General features: G+C 39.0%; 1 long non-coding RNA gene across 2 annotated transcripts in view; it reads left to right on the forward strand.

The window, feature by feature from the left end:
- LOC131578063 (uncharacterized) overlaps positions 1-19,416 on the forward strand; it is a 224,472-nt gene that overhangs the window by 149,918 nt on the left and 55,138 nt on the right. For both annotated transcript variants that reach the window (XR_009277370.1, XR_009277372.1), the window contains exon 5: positions 17,573-17,635. This is a non-coding gene — a long non-coding RNA (uncharacterized LOC131578063). The remainder of the gene's footprint in view (positions 1-17,572; positions 17,636-19,416) is intronic.

The following is a 19,416-nucleotide window of genomic DNA, read 5'->3' on the forward strand; positions in this document are numbered from 1 at the left end:
TGTTTCTGTTATAACCCTGGCCAACCAGTCCTTAATCACATTCATGTTTGATTGCTATGTCTCACAGATCCAGTAGCTGTTACACAGATGTTAATGGCAGTTTTTCTGCAGCAGGCCTTAGCACAGGCAGAGGAAAATCTTCAGAAGTTTGTCTATTGATTCCTTCTGTTGGTAACAGCTTCCTGGGTTTTTCTTCAAAACTTCCAACCTCATTTTCCATTTCTTTATATGAGAACTAAATTATTAAACTTTGCAAACATTTTGAGTAGAGTTAATTATACTGATAGTGTTTTTTGGCATAATTTTTGCATAGATTAATCTGTTCTCACTTGCTTGGGCTAGCAAGGGGAGTGCTGTGAAGGCTGGGATAAGTGGATGCAGATTGTACTCACCTGGCTCAGCTTCCCTGTCCTGGAATGCCTCCTCTCTGCAGCCAATCTGAACAAGATCCCAGCCCCTGTGGGGAACTGAGGTGTGAGCACAGCTACTCTGAGCTGCTCTTGACACCAATGGCTGCATCCTCTGCAGTCCATGGAGAGCACACAAGACTGAACAAAAGTTTTTGATCTTGTTTGTTTCTAAATTTAAAATAGCAACAAGCAAGACATGGTTGGACTGTCAGAATTTTGGTTTAGGTCTTGTTCCTTGAAACTTCTAGTAAGACATCTTCATTTCAAGTGAAATGAACTAAAATATTGTCACACCCATAGCACTGACATTTTTGGGAGCTACCAATATGCATTTGAATAGGGTCTCCATATGCTGGAAGGAATTACATGATTCTCTCTAGGGCAGCCTGCAAATCTGTAGTGTGTAAGACACAGTAGCTAGACATAGACCCATAACTATGGTACATTACAGTGTGTTTTGAAGTTGCTAGCAGTATTTTGTAACTCTTTCAAGTTTTCTTAGAAAATGTACATTGTTAACTAAATGTCTTTTAAGTAAGTTTTGCTGGTGTCACTACTAAACAGCTGTACAGTCAGAAATTGGAGGGAAAACCTGGATGATGGTATCCCTTTGCTGAAATAGCAGATGTATTATGCATATCAGCTCCAGGAAGGGTAAACATGTGTCCAAGGTCACGGTTTCACCCTTGGCTGACTGAGGTCCTTAGAGGAATTTTGGTTTTGCCAGAGTGTATTTAGTCTCTGAGAGTTGCGCATAATTTCCCAGGTGCCTCTTGTTTTCTAAAGTCCAACTTGAGGCTCCATGTTCCAAGTTGTCTCTTTCATAATCAGCTCTGGCAGACTGTGCTGCAAAGTATTCTGTGTTTTAGTGGACCCTCCACAAAGGAAAAACCCAACTTGCATTCCTAAAAAGAGACCGTAATTGAGAGGCGTGCTGCAGCAAGTACACATGTGCATTATAAAGTATTGACAGATATCTACTGATTTCTGTTTCGATGCAGGGATAAATGCATCTCCAAAAAGTCAAAAAAAGGAAAAACAGTCAAATTTTTAGAAGAGAATCAGCTGTTGCACAATTTTAGCTTGTCCTGATCATGGGCGAGAAGAATCTCAGTATAGTTTCAGAAACTGTCTTGAAGCATTGCAATGTGTTTTTTTGGTTTTTTTTTTTTTTTTCTCCTTTGTCACTTCCTATCTTTCTGAATAAGCTGCTTCCTGCTACCCCAGAACAGCCAGTGCCACCCCTTAATTTACAGTTAGGAATGCAGACACGAGGGAAGGCGAGGGGATGAAATATGGTGTCAAGTTTGTATCTGCTCACATTTCACACACTGAGGAGACAAGCCCCTTTGGCCAGTTGCCATGGGGAATTTTTTTGCAGAAGTAAATAAGTCAGAACAGAAACAACTCAGATTCATACTACCCCAGCTGCAGAATGTCATTAAGTCTCAAAGGGTGCTATGTGCATTGTGTGAAAAGAATTTTGTAATCTGGCTGTAACTGTAGTTGCAAAACTATGTTTGAGTTTAAACCTTTATTTTGAACTTTTAATTATTGGCTTGTTTCTTGCATTCTGATTAAAGCATGCATTGTCTTATAAATAGTTTCTATTTTTAAACCAGAAGAAGGTTTAGATTAAATGTTTCAATAGCATATGAGTGGTTGATTTTGTTTTCTTGTTTCTTCCCATGCCAACTTTGATCTAACCTTCATTTCCTAATTAATTTTTTAAGGGTACTTGAAAAGGGAATTAAATCTACCAGGGCACAAAAAATATCATGTAGATGCCTTTTCATTTTAAAGTGTCATTCATTATCCAACTTTCTGATCCCAGTAATCTTCAGAAATGTGGGCATAGGAGGGGCTGTTTTCTTTCTCCCCCCTCCCATTTATTTTCCTTTTTTTGTTTGTTTGGTTTCTTGGTTTTTTGTCGGCTTTTTGGTTGTTTTGATGGGGTTTTTGGTTGGGTTTTTTTTTTTTTTTAGTTGTTTTTTTCCCCTTAAAACATCTAAGAGTTCCACTACTAGGTTTTTTTTTTTTTGTCAGTTCTTTTTCAGTGTGAGTTACATGAGTATGGCATCCATGAAATTGGTATCCTGGTATACATGGGAGGAGTCTCAAGCTGTGGCTTCATAGTTCCAGAGAACAAAATAGGTTCTGTTGTGTTGTGTTGAGATGTCTTGTGGTGCTAGTACTTCTCTGATTCGGTGAAGGAATGGGGAACATGTATGCCTTTAGCACAGATTTTTGAAAAAGAACCCATTATCTGGATGAAACAAATATCACTAGAAAAAGGCATTTTTAAAGTTTCCATTTAATCAATTTCTGTGTCTCTGGAATAATACACAATGACACAACTTCCATTACAGCTTTTCTTTAAGTGCTTTGGCTATTGTAGGTGCCATGAATGGTCTGAGAAAGGTTGATGCCTGCAGAGCTGCAGTGGTTAAACCATGGGTTCATACAGAGCTTTAGTGCATCGAGCAGCCCCCACAAGGCTGTTTTAACCAGGGTGGTCTTTGAATCAACTGGTCACTAAGACTGTTGTCATGACTGCAGGTGACAGTAGGGCAGGGGATGTGTCTGCTGACCAAAGCCCTGGGACCTGGGCCCACACAGCTCCCTCAAACCTTCTTCTTGCAGAGCGTTATTGCTGGCAAGTCTGACTTGAATTCATCATGTCAGAGGAACAAGGCTTGGCTTCATCACATGCTCCCAGTCTCATGTCCCCCATCTATAATGACATCTCGTTAACAAAAATTTCAACCTAAGTTTTAAACTGCTTTGTACCTTGTGGTCAGTGAATAAGACCAGTGGCCAGAGCCTGCCAGCTCCTAAGCATCCCATGTGATGCTCACTGGCTCCGTCAAACTTCCCTGCAACCCAGGGAAAGGGAGGTTAGAAATAAAAATACCACCTGGGTGGGAGGGAGAGCACACGTGTGTGTTTGTGTCATCACCCATTAGCTCCCTGAGCTGCAGTTTGGTGGAACGTGTACTGAGCACTACGCCAGGAGACAGTACATCCTGCTCCCAGCTCTTTCCCCCGACTATTTTTGTGCTCTCCACAACTGTTATTAAGCAAGACCACAGAGTATTTTTACAGCATAAGCAGAAGAGGTCTAAGCTGCATTTTAGGGCTGTGAACCATCAGTAACCCACACTGAAATATAGGGATATGTAATATCTTTATGCAATACAAAGGACATGTCCTGGAATAAAAAGGAATTTGGATGTTGATAATATTTTGCAATGTTTGATCAAACAGATTAGTTTGTCTTTGGACCCACCTCTCCTCCTTCTTTCATTTAAAAAGCTGCCTATAAAGTTTTTCAAGGGCTTATTATCCACATTTCTGATAATAGAGATTTTTATTTCACTTCTGTTTTGGTGCAGCAAGAGTTACATGGGACATCCTCAATTGGGCACAAAGCAGTAATACAACAGATTGTTCTACCTAGGCTAATAGAGCCAAGCAAATGGAAATCTTCTGACCTAAGCATGGTGTGTCTGAGACTGAGCTTGGATGTCTGGGCTTGGATCTCTGCTCTCCTGAGAGTCTCTGCAATGTCCCCCTTATTATAGCTGAGAAGCCAAAATATTTCTTTTGGATTTAATTGCTCTTACTATAATATTGGACAGTTGTAAAATGGACAAATTTTAAGAATGCTTTTGCCCAAAATTTGAGCCAGTGTTACATTTACACCACTGTCTTCTTGGTTTGTTTTCTAAAGAATTTTTTTTTATGCTTAAAATGCATGGCCCTATATATTGCATATTTCAGAAGCATCTGTTGAACTTTAAAGTTTGAAATTTCTATCCTGAGTTATTTCCTATGCACAACTAATCGTTATAGCTGAGTTAGAGACTTTTTCATTTTTGTATTCCATTTAAACACCATTTTGAAGTTTTGATGCCCATTTTAAATGCTTCGGATGACATTAAGTAACTGCATTTACTAGACTCAAACATTTGAAGAATTACATTTCAACAGGGAGATTAGGACAAGGTGGTACAGGTGGGTCACTGCACTTTGTAAATTATGAAGGAGGCAGCTGAAAACAAGGGGAGTTACACAGAGTGCCTGCTCAGTACTGTGCTCCTAAAGATGGACGGGGACCATGAACCAGGTCTGCTCTGGAGTATTTCTGTGCCTGCTTGTCATGCTGTGGCAGTGCCTCTATGGAAATTCCTTGGGCTGTTTAGATCTGGAATACCTATAGAAGACAGATTGATGCCTTCTTTTGAGGATGTAACTGTCAAATTTATCTATTTTTTTTTTTTCTAAACCTAAGGTGAATTCAGAGTAAGTAATGGGAAAATTTGGCCTTTCATTCCTCAACTTTTTCTAGTCTCAGGCCCTTTTGAGTTGTGCTCTTATTTTGTACTGGACATTACTGTCATTAAAACCCAAGTTTTGGAAGAAGAGGGGTGGAGGGAAAGAAGGAACTAAATTATCTCTGAGCTATTTGAATACACTTCTAAAACATGGAGTAAGCACTAAGAGAAAGGAAGTTAATGACCTATTTTTGTGAGATAAGGCAGACAGTAGATTTTGAGGAGTGGAGCTGAAATGCCCCATAGCAGACAAAGTTACTCCTGAAGAGCCCTGCTTCCTCTTTCGATATTAACTTTTCCCATTTTAAGAGATTTTTGGTGGGATTTCAATGTGGCAGCTGCTGCAGAGTTAACAAAACCGAGTTAAAATTTCTCCCTGTGTTTATGGTGGATGAAAGCTCAGCGTGCCAGGGCTGTGGGGGCAGAGGTGGCTGGATGAGAGCCCTTGAGAAGAGCCACCGGGGGTGTTGGAGACCACCACTGTGCCCGCAGCACCGCTGCCCCACGGGGCTGGGCCGGGCCCGGCTGTTCCACTTGCGTTATTCTAAGTGAGTCAGATTGCTGTGGTGTTACTTGGCTCATCTGCTTCAGCTGCTGGCTTGAGTATTTATACACAGATGAGTATGTGTGTGTGAGTGGAGCAAGCTAGCGAGCAACTGCAGAGTGGGTCAGCTGGCAGATGCAGGGTGAGGCAGGGGCTGGGCTGAGCATCACCTGAGTGTGGGAGCAGGGTGAGCAGCAGGATGTCTGTTCTCCTTCCTAGGATTGCACAAGTGCATGGGGATGAAGACATTTTACCCAAAACTTTCAGGTTCCTCTTTCACCCTTTCTGTAAGACGCAGGATTCCGAAATCCTGCTTCTTGTCATGCCTTTGTTTTCTTCTCTAAGGAAGAAATATTCTTGGAGGTGTATGAATGAAGGTCTTGACCCATGTCCCACTCCTTCTCTGTGAAGTGGTGTAGCTGGGGGCAAGGACCTTCTTCCTCAGGAGGCAGACAAGTTCTGCTCTATGCCCTCTCCACCTTTAACACAGGAATAGGAATAGCAAGTCCCGGTCTCTTCTTTCCTTTCCAGCCACACCCTTTTCCCTTTCTTGCAGGAGCGGCAAGCCTCAGCCCCTTTGCAGAAATCTGCAGCCTTGCCAGACTTCCCTTTCTCTCTTCATCACCTGCCCAGTGTCGCTGCCAAACTTCTGTCATCCTTGCAGAGCGAACATGTTATTTTTTTTCTCTGAAGCAACAGATTTGGATTTTGCCTGCACACCCATAATGGTTGCTCTGGCTCTGCTCCTGTCCTGGGTGCACTTAAGAATTTCTACAGGCTCTCCATGTAGTGCCAGCTCCATGGGTGGCCTGGAGAAGATTGGTCAGTGTGGGAGTGAGAGGGGCTGCTTGTGCATTGCTAGGAAAGGTCCTGGATGTGGTAGGTAAGCCCCAGTGGAGAGTCTACCACCAGATTCTCAGCACAATCTCATGCTTAGAGCAGTGCAATGCAGAGTCAAGAGTGTGGGGATGGGATTTAACACTGACTTTTTCTGCCCTTGACTGTCCTTTGCTCCTTGCAGTCTTCACTGCCAATTTTGAGACCTTGAGATTTTTTTCTCGGTTGAGAAAAGTCAGGGCTAATTTAGGTATATCTTTTACTTTTGTGTTAGAACTACTCAGGATGTGTTTAGCTGAATGACGCTTTTTTTTTTTACTATTTTTTTTTGCCTCCACCAGGCTTTCTCTTTCACAGATGTAAAACCTTTCATTGTCCCTTTCAAGAAATGCCACAGTGTTATTCGGAGTTGTTATATTAATGTTGTAAGGATTTTTGATGCAATGCCTCAATATGGATTTGACAACATCCAACAACTTGTGATAACAGTTGCACACAACCCAGAGTGGCTCATTATGTTGGCTGGGAAAAAAAGAGCGGTGATATCTTGCTTTTCCTGCGCCCCAGGAGTTAAAGATACTGGAAAGGGGCTATATGGATTTTGCATGACAATTTAATGTTTTAAACATTTCTCTGTTTGTCTGGAATATGAGCTACCAGTACTTTTGTTGTTGCTGTTGCTAAGTTACATACAAGTGTTTCTTTATGAAGTGACGTCCTTAAAAAAAAAAGCCTCCACTGTTTTGAAGGATTTTGCTGAATCTCGTTTTGTCTTTTTCAAAAAAATTATTTAATCCTCTTTCCTACCTGCACTTCCTCCCCAGGACAAAGGGAGATCATAGAAAATTATTCTGTGACAATAAGTCTAGAAATAGCAAATGGTGATAATGAAAAAACACAAATGTTTGGTTTTGGTTAGGACTGATTAGGATTGCTCTGATGTGTTGTAATTTTTGTGCACCCATCTTTACAGAGATGCATGATCCAGCAGGGTGCATTTTTCATTGTGCATGCTAATCTCTTCAGTGCATGCCAGACCTCTGAAAAGTACCACAGTTTTTACTATATAACAACATGTGAGTTCTAAGTAGATCAACTTTTAGGGAATATTTTAGTTTGTTTTGTCTGTGGAGAAGTCACTGCAGCTGTAAGGGCTGCCTATTTTAATATGGGGGGTGTTGGTTAGGGTGGCTAAAATATCTGACTTCTGAAAATATTTCTTAAGGTAGTGAGCCAAGTTTTGTCCTGGCTAAACCCACATAACTTCAGAGCATTACTGCTGCAGGAGCAGAAAGCCTGCAAGCAGCAGGTCCCTGTCAGGGGGGACAGCAGAGCCAGACAGAGGAAACAGAGCTCAAAGCAACTTCCCCTCCAGGCACCCACTCTCCCAGCAGGGCTCTGAGCTTTTTCCACCTTGTCTTCCAAAAGGTCTGCTGGTAAATAGGGCAATATTCCTGAGTATGTGCCTGCTAAAAATATTGTGAAAAGTGTGAGAGATGGCCAGGTGATCTGGGCAGTGTCACTGACTCACTTTGGAGAATAAGCCTTGGGGGGGGAACAAAAGCAGGGTACTGGCTCTCTAAAAAAGACTGAATTTGTTTTTCCATAGCCCTTTGAAATCCTTCTAGGCAGAGGCTTTTAATTGCGATATGCTCTGGAGGAAACTTAAAGCAACTTATGGTTAGGTTACATTATAAGTTCAAACAGGATATGTATCAAATACCTGGAAGGAAAGTATGACTATTTTGGATTGCAGGGCAGCCCAGATTTTGCATAGAAATGCCATTTCAAAGCTCCAAGGCAGACACAACAGTTTTCCTGAAATAATACCAGCAGTAATCCCTTCAAATATCCCCAAGTGTATTGGCTCACGCATGTTTTAAAATTCTTTCTCAGTTTTATTATAAAAACTTGCATATTTCTCTCCCCTTCACCATATGAAAATCTTCTAAGAATTTTTTATGAGCTTTTGTAGACTTCAGAATAAGCCCTCCTTCCCCTCCCCTTCCTTACTTTCTAATCCAATTTAGTCAGATAGTTACTTCAAATCCCTTGGAGGCCTGTAGTTTGTTCATTCTCCCACAGTGCTGAGATTTCCCTCCAGCCCAGCTGGCAGGAGTTTTTAGAAATAACAATATCTCAGGGGGAAGGAGCTGAAGATTGAATGGGGTCTTTTGTCCAGGTCTCTATGAAGCCAGATTAATTATGCATTGCAGAACACAGTTTAAAGCTCTGAATTAGGTCCTCATTGCAATGAAAGGAGAGCACAGGCTTGAAAACTGAAAGAATTCCCATTTCTATCAGAGGGACAGACATATAATGACTGAAAGCAGGAAGAATTTTTTAAAATTGCAATTAAACAGTATTTTGTATTTACCACTCAGTAGCAGTTGTTTTAAGCATTTACAAAAGTGATTCTTTGACATTTTTTCACATGATCACTCCATAGGTGGCTGGACTTTGAGGATTTTCAAGTCTTTTCTGTGTTACTAGGCTACTCTTGAAAGTACTTGTGCTTTGATGAATGAGAGGGTTTTTTTTTTTTTTGGCCAGCACTTACCTGAATAGAGGTCTTTAAAACCTCAGCAGTACAATTAGCAGTTGGTCAGATGATACTGATGGTACGGGAAAAAAGCAAATGGTTTTCTCCTTTACTTCTTGGCATTTTCTAAAGTGTGATGTGCAATAACAACATTTTTCTTGGTTTTTTTAATGCACTTTAATTCCATTTTGAGGAAAATAAAACTCTTTCGTGGATAATAAGTCCATAATACCATACAGCTGCCAAATAAAAAGTTGTCCACAGGCATTTGTATTCATAAGGGCTCTTTCTGTCAGTATGGGAGATTGTGTTTTGTGTGGGTTATTGTGATAGGGGACTGGGGCCAAAGTGGGATAAGGAAACGGTTAGCTATGAAACCTCTTACTCTAGAAAATCTTAGTACTTTTAGATATGAACAAAATGGGATGGATGGATGGAGTGTGAGCAAAAATAAACTGATTTTTTTCCTTTTTATTGTCTCCTTGAAATCCTGTGTATGGAATAACATGCTGCAAAATAACTCTACCATAATGAACTTTGCAGTGCAAGACTTTTATTTAAAGATTACAAGCTGTAAACATCCAAAAAGATAGCTAAACACATACTTAAAAGATAGCAGTGTTTTGGGGCTGAGTAAGTAATTTACTGAATCACACTAGAAAATCTATAAGAAGAGGCTTAGTGTGGAAGTAATTTGATACACATATTATGCAGGAGGAACATTTTTACAGAGCAAGCACACATTAATGAAAATTAATTATGTGCTTGGTCGGTATTTGAGGCACATGGTTCATCCTAGACTGTCTCCGTGCTGCTTCTCTAGATGAGCAAGGAGTTAATGGAGAGCTGTGTTGACCCAAAGCTGTTGCTGCTGGCAGGGAATGGAGGAATGGGCACCTTTGGCAATGGCCTCCTATAGCTTGCCTTGGAGAGGGGAGAGTGCATGTGGCTGTGTAAGAACAGTTCCCAGCTGGTGTGCAGTTATGGAGAGCTGCCTGCAATTGGCCTAATCCAGGGTCACCTCAAGTTGCTCTACTTTATGGTGTCGGAATGGGGCTGGTTGAGACAAAGAATGAGTGAGAAGTGAGCTGTAATGTCTGGAAAAGGCACATCCAAGGAGTTTATCTCATAACTCTGCTTCTCTTTGCTTCTGCTTTGGGTCTGCTTTGCTCTTTTGCAACAAGAGCTGAAGAGCCTTGTTTTCCTCTTCTCTTTGCTTGTCCTGGAATGAACCAGCTGAAGTAATTAGTACTTCCCAAGTTTCTTTCCAAAATTCAAATTGAAATAAGGTTTCTGTGATTTGAAAGAAATGTGAGTGTTTCCTATTATAATTTAATTTGCAAGCATCTATACCAAGGAAGGATGACAATAGCTCCCATGGACTTGAAGTGCTTGGTGAAAAAATGCTCCAGAGAAGGTAGTGGCAAGGCTGGAAATACCCAGGTCCCAGGTCTGCAGAAGTGTTCTAGCTCTTAATATGTTCTATTTGAACCTTCTCATCACAGGTTTTGGATCACACACCAACTCTGTCTAGGTGGTCTCTAGAAAATAGGAACAGAAGTTAGGTTTGCCTGGTAACTTGCAGAGTAACAGTAGGGCTCACCACACTAATTACGATGCTGTGTGCAAGAAGTCTTTTCCATGTCACTGATCTTGCAACAAAACCGAAAGTTCTTTCAAGGATAAGAATACATGGACAGCTAGAGCTGTCCGAAGCCTTTCCCAACAAAACATCTTCTGTTACAAAGCTGAACAGAATGAAACAAAATGTATGAGAAAGGGTCAGCTTTGATCTGCTAAGAGGTGAAAAAGGAAATGGGCCACTTTTTAAGGAAACCCTTCTAATGGTCTGCAACACAGCCTGCCTTGTGCTACAGTCAGCTCCAGAGCTGCTGTAGTAAAGAACCTGGGAGCCTCACTTGGATCCAGGGGGTCTCAGGGCTTCCAGGTATCTGCTGGTGAATCTGCAGGCTTGGTCTTAACCTCCTGGAGCCACAGGATGGTTGGTCTCCCAGCTGCTGGGCTGAGAGCAAAGGAAAGGATTTCTCAGTCTTCCAGAAGAGTGTGTTGTTTGGTGAATCTCAGTTTGAAAGTCTGTGCATGAGAGAAGCATTTTCACTAAAATAAAAGAAAAATAAATATATTAATTCTTCTGCCTTGAACTTAGCATTAATAAAAACTTAAAAGATTATGAACTTAATGCCAGGGCTAGGAGTAGAGTGTCAGATTTTCACCTTTGGATGCTCATTATCTAAACATGCTGAACAATCCTGTCAAAAACACTCAAGTGATTATATTAAATTTATTTAATTCCTTTCCCCTTCAGACTTCAGCTCTTACACATTTGGAGAGATTTTGAGTTTTTCCAGCAGAAGATGAGACCTGTTTTAGGGTTCATAAAAATATTACTTAAAAAAATTAACAGTTTCTTTTGAAAACCCTGTTTATCTAGTTTGAATTTCTATTCAGATGTTTTTCTGCTGTTCTTCTTGTTGTCCAAAGAAAAGAAAAACTAAGTAGAAAAGCCCTTTTAATGTCTGAAAGTGACTAATGTAAATCCTTAATATCAGTAGTGTTAAAGACAAGAATTCTGTACATTAAAATTATACAAACTCAAAAGCAGAAGACCAGCATTGTCACAATGACTGATAGATGGTTGTCTTTGTTAGTGGGAGATAAGGAAAGTTTATAACAGTAATTGGGGTTTTTTTCCTCTTTTTTAAGTGGAACTTGAAATTATTTCCCTGAGCCCTTCCAGGACATTTTCAGGTGATCTAAAAATGCCAATTTTTGTCTTGTTTTACTGTAAAACCTGGGATCTTCAACACTTGAAAAGCTGGCATATCCCTATTTGTGGAAGTAGAGGCTCAGCTGCAGTTCAGCAGTTTTGGCCCAAATAATTCTTGTGTTTTAGCTGGAGTATTTCCTTTCATGTCAAGAACCATGCTGCCGCCACTCAAACCTTTCAGGTTCTTTTGGGTTTTTTTTTTTTTTGTTTTTTTGAGCTGAGAGACTTTTAAGCATTTTGCTCTTACTGGACTAATTTAGTTTCTGAGTTCTGCATAAGTGCAGCTGTAAAGAAATCAAATATTACAGCTGGAAATTGTGAGATCAGCCTTGTCACTGCTCCGGCCTCCCATTTACCGTGAAAACAAACACAGTTCTCTTCTCATGTCTGCCAGCAGGAAGGGGGTGGGGAGGCAGGCAGAAAGGCAGAGGAAAGTTTTTTCTTCAAAAAGGAAGAAGGTCAGCTATTTTGGGAAACCAAAAGCTCTCAACAATTAGGAGAATTCTTTTCTCTGCTCAGTGATTAGAGAAGTCTGCAGACAAGCAGCAATTGCTGCAAACAGTAGTCTTGAAGATGAACGAGAGGTAAATGCCTTTGCCTTTGCATGAAACATGTCTTTGCAGAGGATGAAGTGAATAATGTCACATATTTTGCTGTGCCAACAGTTAAATTCTGACACAGAATCTATAAATCTCTGTGCTGGGTAAGTCAGTTCCTCAGGTAAAGTCAGTCAGCTGATGTGCTGAAGGCAGACTGTGTGACTGATTTCTACCCCCTGCTTTTGACATCTCTGTGGGACTGTGTTTCTTAAGGCTTTATCCACCTAAAATAGGAAAAGAAACAGACTTTGGAGAAATTCTTACCCACAAGACACAAATAAAAGGAAAAATTTTAATTCAGAACTTGAAAAAAATAAATTCTAACACGGGGAAGTGCTGTTATTGCCTGATGAAACTGCAGAATAACTTTTTAGTGAGATTTTGCTGAGGAGCCCTTGAGTTAGCCCCGCTTCTTACCATGAGTTCAGTGTCTCTGCACTCTTCTGACAAGCAGACACTCAAAGGAGTCCACACAGAAAATTGCAGACATGTTCCTCAATATTCTCTTGAATGTGTTTGTGAGTGTCCTCAATTTATTTGGTTTTCATGTCATTCCAATCAATAGTGTGAAAACTAGTACAGGGTAGAATTTGAAAAGCATATTTTTGGAAATTACTTATTAAGTCATCTGGTCTTCTGTTCTGCTAGTTTTCGTGCAATGAAAATTCCTTCATACTTTTAAGACATTTTACCAAAGCCTGATACTTTTTGTTCAATAGTTTTTTTTCCTATAGATGGATCACTTTTCTCTGCCTAGAGTTGTAATTTGCTCCCTTCATTCTTGGTGTTTACATTGCAAATACTACCCCAGGCTGCTGTCCACAGTCCTTTCTCTGAGACCTCCTAGATGCTCTATAAATATGTTTATGCAGAAAATTAAATAGTAATCTATTACAAAGCAATCCTTGGCTCAGAAACTGCACTACTTTTCATCATATGATTCTGGTAAACTGATGCTCAGCTGTCTGTAGTATCCCATGTAGGATCATATGGGACTGTATTAACTGTTGAAGTGTCCAGTGTGCACTATCTCCAGATGCATATGTGCATTCAACACAGAGTTGTATTGATCTTTGCAGCTGTGTTGCAAGCTGTAGTTTATTGCCTGTCTGCAATCCCTCCTAGGTGTCCTTTGTTCTTCATTCCTTGAATTTTTCATCTTACTGTGGACATACATGAGGACATACTTCCAGATGGAGACAACCTTTGTGCAGTCTTCCAGTGGCTGTGCCTCTTTTTTGTTCAGCAGTATCTGTGGAAAGAATGTTTCCACTTCTTCACATCCTTTAGGAAGAACTATAACACAGAATTAATTTGGCTTTCCTTCTCTCCATACTTTCAGTGAGGGTTTAGCAGAATATCTACTAAAGAGATTCAGATCATGCTGCTCAAAGTACCTGTCCACTGGTTACCAGAACTGGGTGTCTCAATGTAGGCACATCCTGGAAGGCACAGAGTCCACACCAGTAGGGACTTCATAGTCTTTGACTTAACTGGAGCTCCTCCTGCAGCATTCATGATTTTCTCAGCCACTGGAGTAACTTTTTCCTTTCTCCATCTTGAAGATAAAATAATTCCTACTCAGAATGTACTCTAATGGATCTTTGTGCTGTCCTCTCTATTTCCCAGCCTTTTCACTGCTTTTACAGGCAGCTAATCCTGTATAAAGGAGCACAGTGAGGAAGGGCCAGAAAGAATCTCGAGAAAAAGATCCTTTTCTAGTGTTGGGTGTGCACAGTTTTCTCAGGCTGTATCTGTAGTAGCCTTTTCTTCCCCAATTGCTATTGCTATAACCATAATTTCTGTTTCAGACATTGTGTTAAGTGTAAGATTTCTTTTGCTACTGATTTTGTTATAACATATCTAACCTTTTCAGACCGTGTTGAGATAATATTTGCAGCAACATTGTGTTAAAAGTTGTTTTTATATTTTATTGTTTTCATTAAATGTTTAAACACATATTGCATTTAAAATTTTATTTTATTTTAGTTAAAAATTCACGTGTCTTCTGTAGAATTTTGTTGCCAATAGCATGGAATGTAGGGGGCAAAAGAAGTATTTAGGAGATCTGATATGTTCATCTTCTGAAATGGCCGTTTCATTTCTGTCAGGTCTCTTTGAGATCACATACCCTTATTGCAGAGAGTTAGAATACTTTGAATCCTATGGGGAGGGAAGGCGAAGGGGGAGATTTTGGCCAACAGTCAGAAAGTTGCCTCAAGTCTTTCACCTGACAATGCTTGTGCCTCTCCTGTGCTGATCACAAGATCATTAGATTATCTAGGAAAACAATTAGTGAGGCTGATATTAGCTACAAAATTTTCTGTCACATGTTGAGATTACTGTGCATTTGTCAATTCCTACATAAAGAGTTTGAATTGCCATTTCATTGGAATGCATAATTATTTTGCTTTAACATAATTCTCTTATTTTTGTGTGTCTTTGTGGATGGGACTGGTACTTTCTGTATCTAGGAGTACTGCTGGATAGAGTACTGCACTGGAGCTGTAGGATTACTACCAGAAGGCCTTGGAGAAGATCTAGCCAAAGGTTTAAAAAGAGCTATTACTATAACCCAAAACATTTATTCTTTCATTGCTCATCCTCTCTTTTCAGATGTCATCCTATGAATGCAGTATGACACATCAAAAAAACCCAGTGAAGCTGTCCAACAAATATTTGTTCACAGTAGGTGCATGATTCATGGGGTGGTGTTCTGCCAGCATACGGACATGTTTTTTTGTCCTGTTTATTATTAACTACTTGGAATCTTATAAACTTCTCTAATATTGCACTTATGCAGTGTTTCTTTTGGAAAATACAGATTTTCCTTTGTTTTAGATGCTATAAACAAGGCAATGTCATGAATTACTATGCCATTGGGACCGGTATAGTTTTTTATAGAAGTCACTGGCATCCATAAGTTTTTTCTCACTAATGGGTGGAGATTTAGTATGGGTTTTCTTCCCATGGCCTAGGCAGGTTCATGGTGTAAGTTTAAGATAGCCCAATCCTAAGTGGAGTTCCAAATAGTAAAGGCAAAATGCATTTCATCTACATTTAATGGTCTAAATTTGACTTTAGATGTCCATGAGTAATTTTCTTTTTTAGTTTTCTTTTTTCATTAATAGTGAAAACGTGTGTCCAGGTAGTGATTCATCTGAAATATGTAAACTACCTAAGTTAGGATGCAATAATTAATCTCTGGTAGCCCCTAATTTTTTTCTGATGAATAGGGTGCAGGAATCCTGGATGAGATTTAGGGGCCATACCCAGCTTTTACATAGGTAAGAGCAGATGGGATGAATCTGACAACAAAGACAGCTGAAGCATTCAAAAAAATATCAACTCTACTACATAAATACCTTCTACTACTCTGACATGAAGTGAGACTTAAAGAGGAATGAACTGACATGCTTTTCAGCACATATTTCTAAGGAATGTAGAAGGATTTAATTAAAGATATGGCTCTGAATGAAAAATGAGTCATCTTGATTCAACAGAAGTACAAGCACAACAATTCCTTATAACTCATTGACTAGTTGCACAAAATTAATGTGATTGACTGGAATATAGAACAACTTAGGGCCACAAGTCTGGTGATAGTTCTTGTATTGCTACTTTCAGAATGTGCATAAGTTTCAGTTTAGGAGACATTTTAGGGAAAATTTCTGTTTCAGGAAACAAGGCTGCAACTTTACCAGGGAATAGGAGGTTGCTGTGCTGTGCATCTGTCCTAATCAAAATCCTTGAAGCAAACCTCAACAGATGGTGCTGAAAAACTGAGTGGAGCAAACTGGTGAAAGTAGCAATTTTCACTACTTTCACGACAGTGCTTTCCACCAGTCACCCAGCTTTCTGAAATCCATTATCCTTTTTGGCTGCAGGGCAATATTTTCTGAAATTGAAGTTAGACCTTATGAATGTATTCTTATCATGTCTTGATGATTAGGTACTGAAATAAATTCTCTTCCTTCAGTAACAATTTTACAAGTGTACAGGTTCCCGTCTGTCTATGACTGCTGCTGAAGTCAATGTTATCAGTCAGAAAGCAGTTTCTTGAAAAGGACTTATTTCAGAACATTTTTTCACTCTGATTTATAAGATCATAGCTTGCTTTCTTACTCATGTGAGCATCTAAGTTGGTTAATTTCTGTTTTCTATAGGAGTACTTTAAAAGCATGAATGGTCTTTTTCTCTTCTCACTTCAGAGCAATGCTGACATGATTTCTGTTTGGTAGTAGTGCCAATGCCACTAGGCCCAGGAACATCATCACTGGTCTTGCTCAAATTCAGGCAAATTCAAGCACACCAGGCAAGATTTCAAGTATTAGCTAACATTGTATTATAATTCTTGCAACTAATCAACAATTTGTTCAAAATTTATTCCAGAACTTGTATTTGGGACTTCAAAAATTTGTTGGTCATATGAAATAACTGTGTTTGTATTTTCTTTTGCTTTACAAAAACAACAAAATCTTTAGTAAATTGCTGTTTTATGTAGATTAATTTGCATTATTTTGCAAAGCATGTGCAACATAATGAGTCATTAATATTTCAAAGTTTAATACACTTGAGGGAGAAAAGAAACTAAATTACATAAGACCTTGGAGCAATAAATATTTTGTTTTGCTTATGGTATGATGTTCAATGACTGTAAGTTACAAACCAGGATTCCTGTTCTTTGCTTATGCAGTTGCTACTTTTACATGTTTCATTCACAATGCTTTTTCATGAAGCAGCAAGCTGACACTTGTGACATTTTCAGTTTTCTCAGGGCTCTAGATTGGAATGACATAACCTATAAGCAGTATTTGAATCTGTGAGCTATGTTTGATTTCTGTAGACGTAGGTCCAAAATGAGTATAGCTCCACATTTTGATGTGAAAGAATGCAAAGCATTTTTTAGAGAGGTTGGTACCATTAGCCCTATTTTAGAGATATAAAAACTGAAGCAGGTCTTGTATAGCCTTGTGACCTGCAGTCAGTTAAACAGTATTGCCTGGTTTTCACTGGGAACTCATGGAAACAGAACTCATGAGGTTTTTGAAGTGGTTGTGGGACCTGAGGTCTGAGTCATCATGGGCAGTTCTTGTGTTTTGTTTAATTTCTAAGGTATTATTTCTAAAGTATTCTTATAACTGCATCTTAAACCTGTAGCACTTGGCTGCTATTGCTGATTCTCTCATTGACTTGGGAAGATGGTCAATGTTTCTGTGCCTCAAAGTGGTATAAATTAATTGATGTTAGCTTCACTGCAAGAAATAACTACTGTTTGGAGCTACTAAAGTGAAAAGAACCTTCATTATAATTTATCCATCCATGTTTAATATTAGTAACATTAACTGTTCTTTCTGCTGAAACAAAGGGTAATCTTCCTCCACACATACAGCTTAAGACTTGTTAAACCACAAATTAATGGAGCAGAAGTACTTGTGATCTTTGGCTAACAGAATGGAAGACTGATTTTTTAAAAACAAACTCTGCCTGATAGCTTTTATTCCCTTCTTTCTAGGATTCATCATTTCAGTTTGAGGAAACCGAAACTGACAAATAAACAAAGTCCCTGAAATTTAAGGTAAAATAAAGAAAAAATTCTTTGTAAATGTCAAATAATTATTTGAAAATTACTGTGTCTGATATAATATTATAACTTTCTGTTGCTATTTTAGAAATAACTTTTATATTCTTCAGTTTTCATCTCCTTTATTTCAAGATGTGATGATTTGCATTGAGATTTAAATATGGATATTTTATTAGTTAAACTAATTGTACTCTGAAAGTTCCTATCAGTATACTTTTCCAGTACCTTACAAATCTTTTAAATACATTTTGTCCAGATATCCTGACTCTAAGTATCTGTGTTGAAGTCTGCTTCAAAGACATGGGAATTTTTTCACTGACTGTCATGGATAAAACCTCCCAAAGACACTTTGGCCTAAATTTTGTATTTACTTAGACACAATGATAGGAATATTTTTTCATTCTTTCTTAAAGAATGAGCTGTTTGTTAAGTATATTTGTAAATACACTGGGAACAGAATCATAAGGAAACACAATTTAATAGTGTTTTGAATTCAAGCTTCCATTTTGATGAGATATTTTTTCATATCTCTAAAATGTACAGATATTTTACACTAATTTTTCCTCTATTGCAATTTTATTTAAATTTGTTTCTTCTCTTTAAATTTAACCAGGGAAGTAGATTTTTGTTATTTACCTGATGAAATATATTGACTAATATTTATACATTCAGATACTGGCATAAAACTTCCAATGAATCCAGATTGAACGAGCTGTTCTGCATTATTTCCTCTTTATGCACTCTAATTTAGATCCCTTAATACTTACATGCTCTTATCCATCTCCCTGATTGATTTTAATGATATAAAAGTGGCAGAGTGGTTGCAAATTAAATTCCTCACTCAGGAAGTCACCCAATAATAATTTCAGTAAAAAATTGCAGAATTTTCCTGAAAAGTGCTCTAAATGATTCCATCAGAAGTAAACACATTTCTGGGAGAAAGATTGCTCTGAAATTTAGGTATTTACTCTCAAAATGAAATCAGAAAAGTTATTCTATCAATATTGCATTATGATGAATATATTTTGGTTGTAAACCCAGTGTTTCTTTTGCATTTGCTAAAGAAATGAGGTATTTCCAAACAATAAGCAGGGAAAACCAGCTCGTTTCAGAGGTATGGGAGGGGCAAAAATGCTTCCTCCTCTGTTTTTCTTCTCTTCTAGCACAAGCCAGAGAAGGGGCACAGGGAAGGAGTCCCCTTAAGAAAAAAGCAGGGATCGTTGTGAGGAAGGGAGAAGAGATTGAGGGAAAGAAAAAAGTGCTGCCATTGGAGAGGGCCAAGACAGCTGAATCAGGGCGATACTGACTTTTCATTATCAGAAACATTTGCTCCAGCAAGAAGAGCATGGGAGTTCATGAAATGTTTTTGAACTTGGATTCCTGATAGGAGCTTATTACATAACTTGTACTTTGTGAGTGCTGGCAACTGGCAACCTACAGAAAGACAGAGCCAGAAGCAATGTGCTCAGCTGCTTGCTTTTTTTTAAAAAAAAATCACCTATAACGGGGCCAAACATTAAGCAGACAAGCCTATCTTTACCCTTCCCCCTGCCCCCTTCATCAACAGAAGCCTGGTTTTCATCACAGATTAATAAACGAAACCTTCTATCATTTTTCTCTGTTTCCCACAGCCTTTTGGTAGGAGTTAACAAAGCTCCGAGTCAACATTGCCATAGTGCTTGAAATGTCTTTGCATGTTTGTTCACTTGAAAGAGTTGTGGCGATGGGATTAGAGAAAGGCTTTTAATCCGTCAGTGTGTACAACCTCAAAAACT

This window comes from Poecile atricapillus, chromosome 3 (genome assembly GCF_030490865.1).
Source record: "Poecile atricapillus isolate bPoeAtr1 chromosome 3, bPoeAtr1.hap1, whole genome shotgun sequence".
Taxonomy (NCBI): Eukaryota; Metazoa; Chordata; class Aves; order Passeriformes; family Paridae; genus Poecile; species Poecile atricapillus.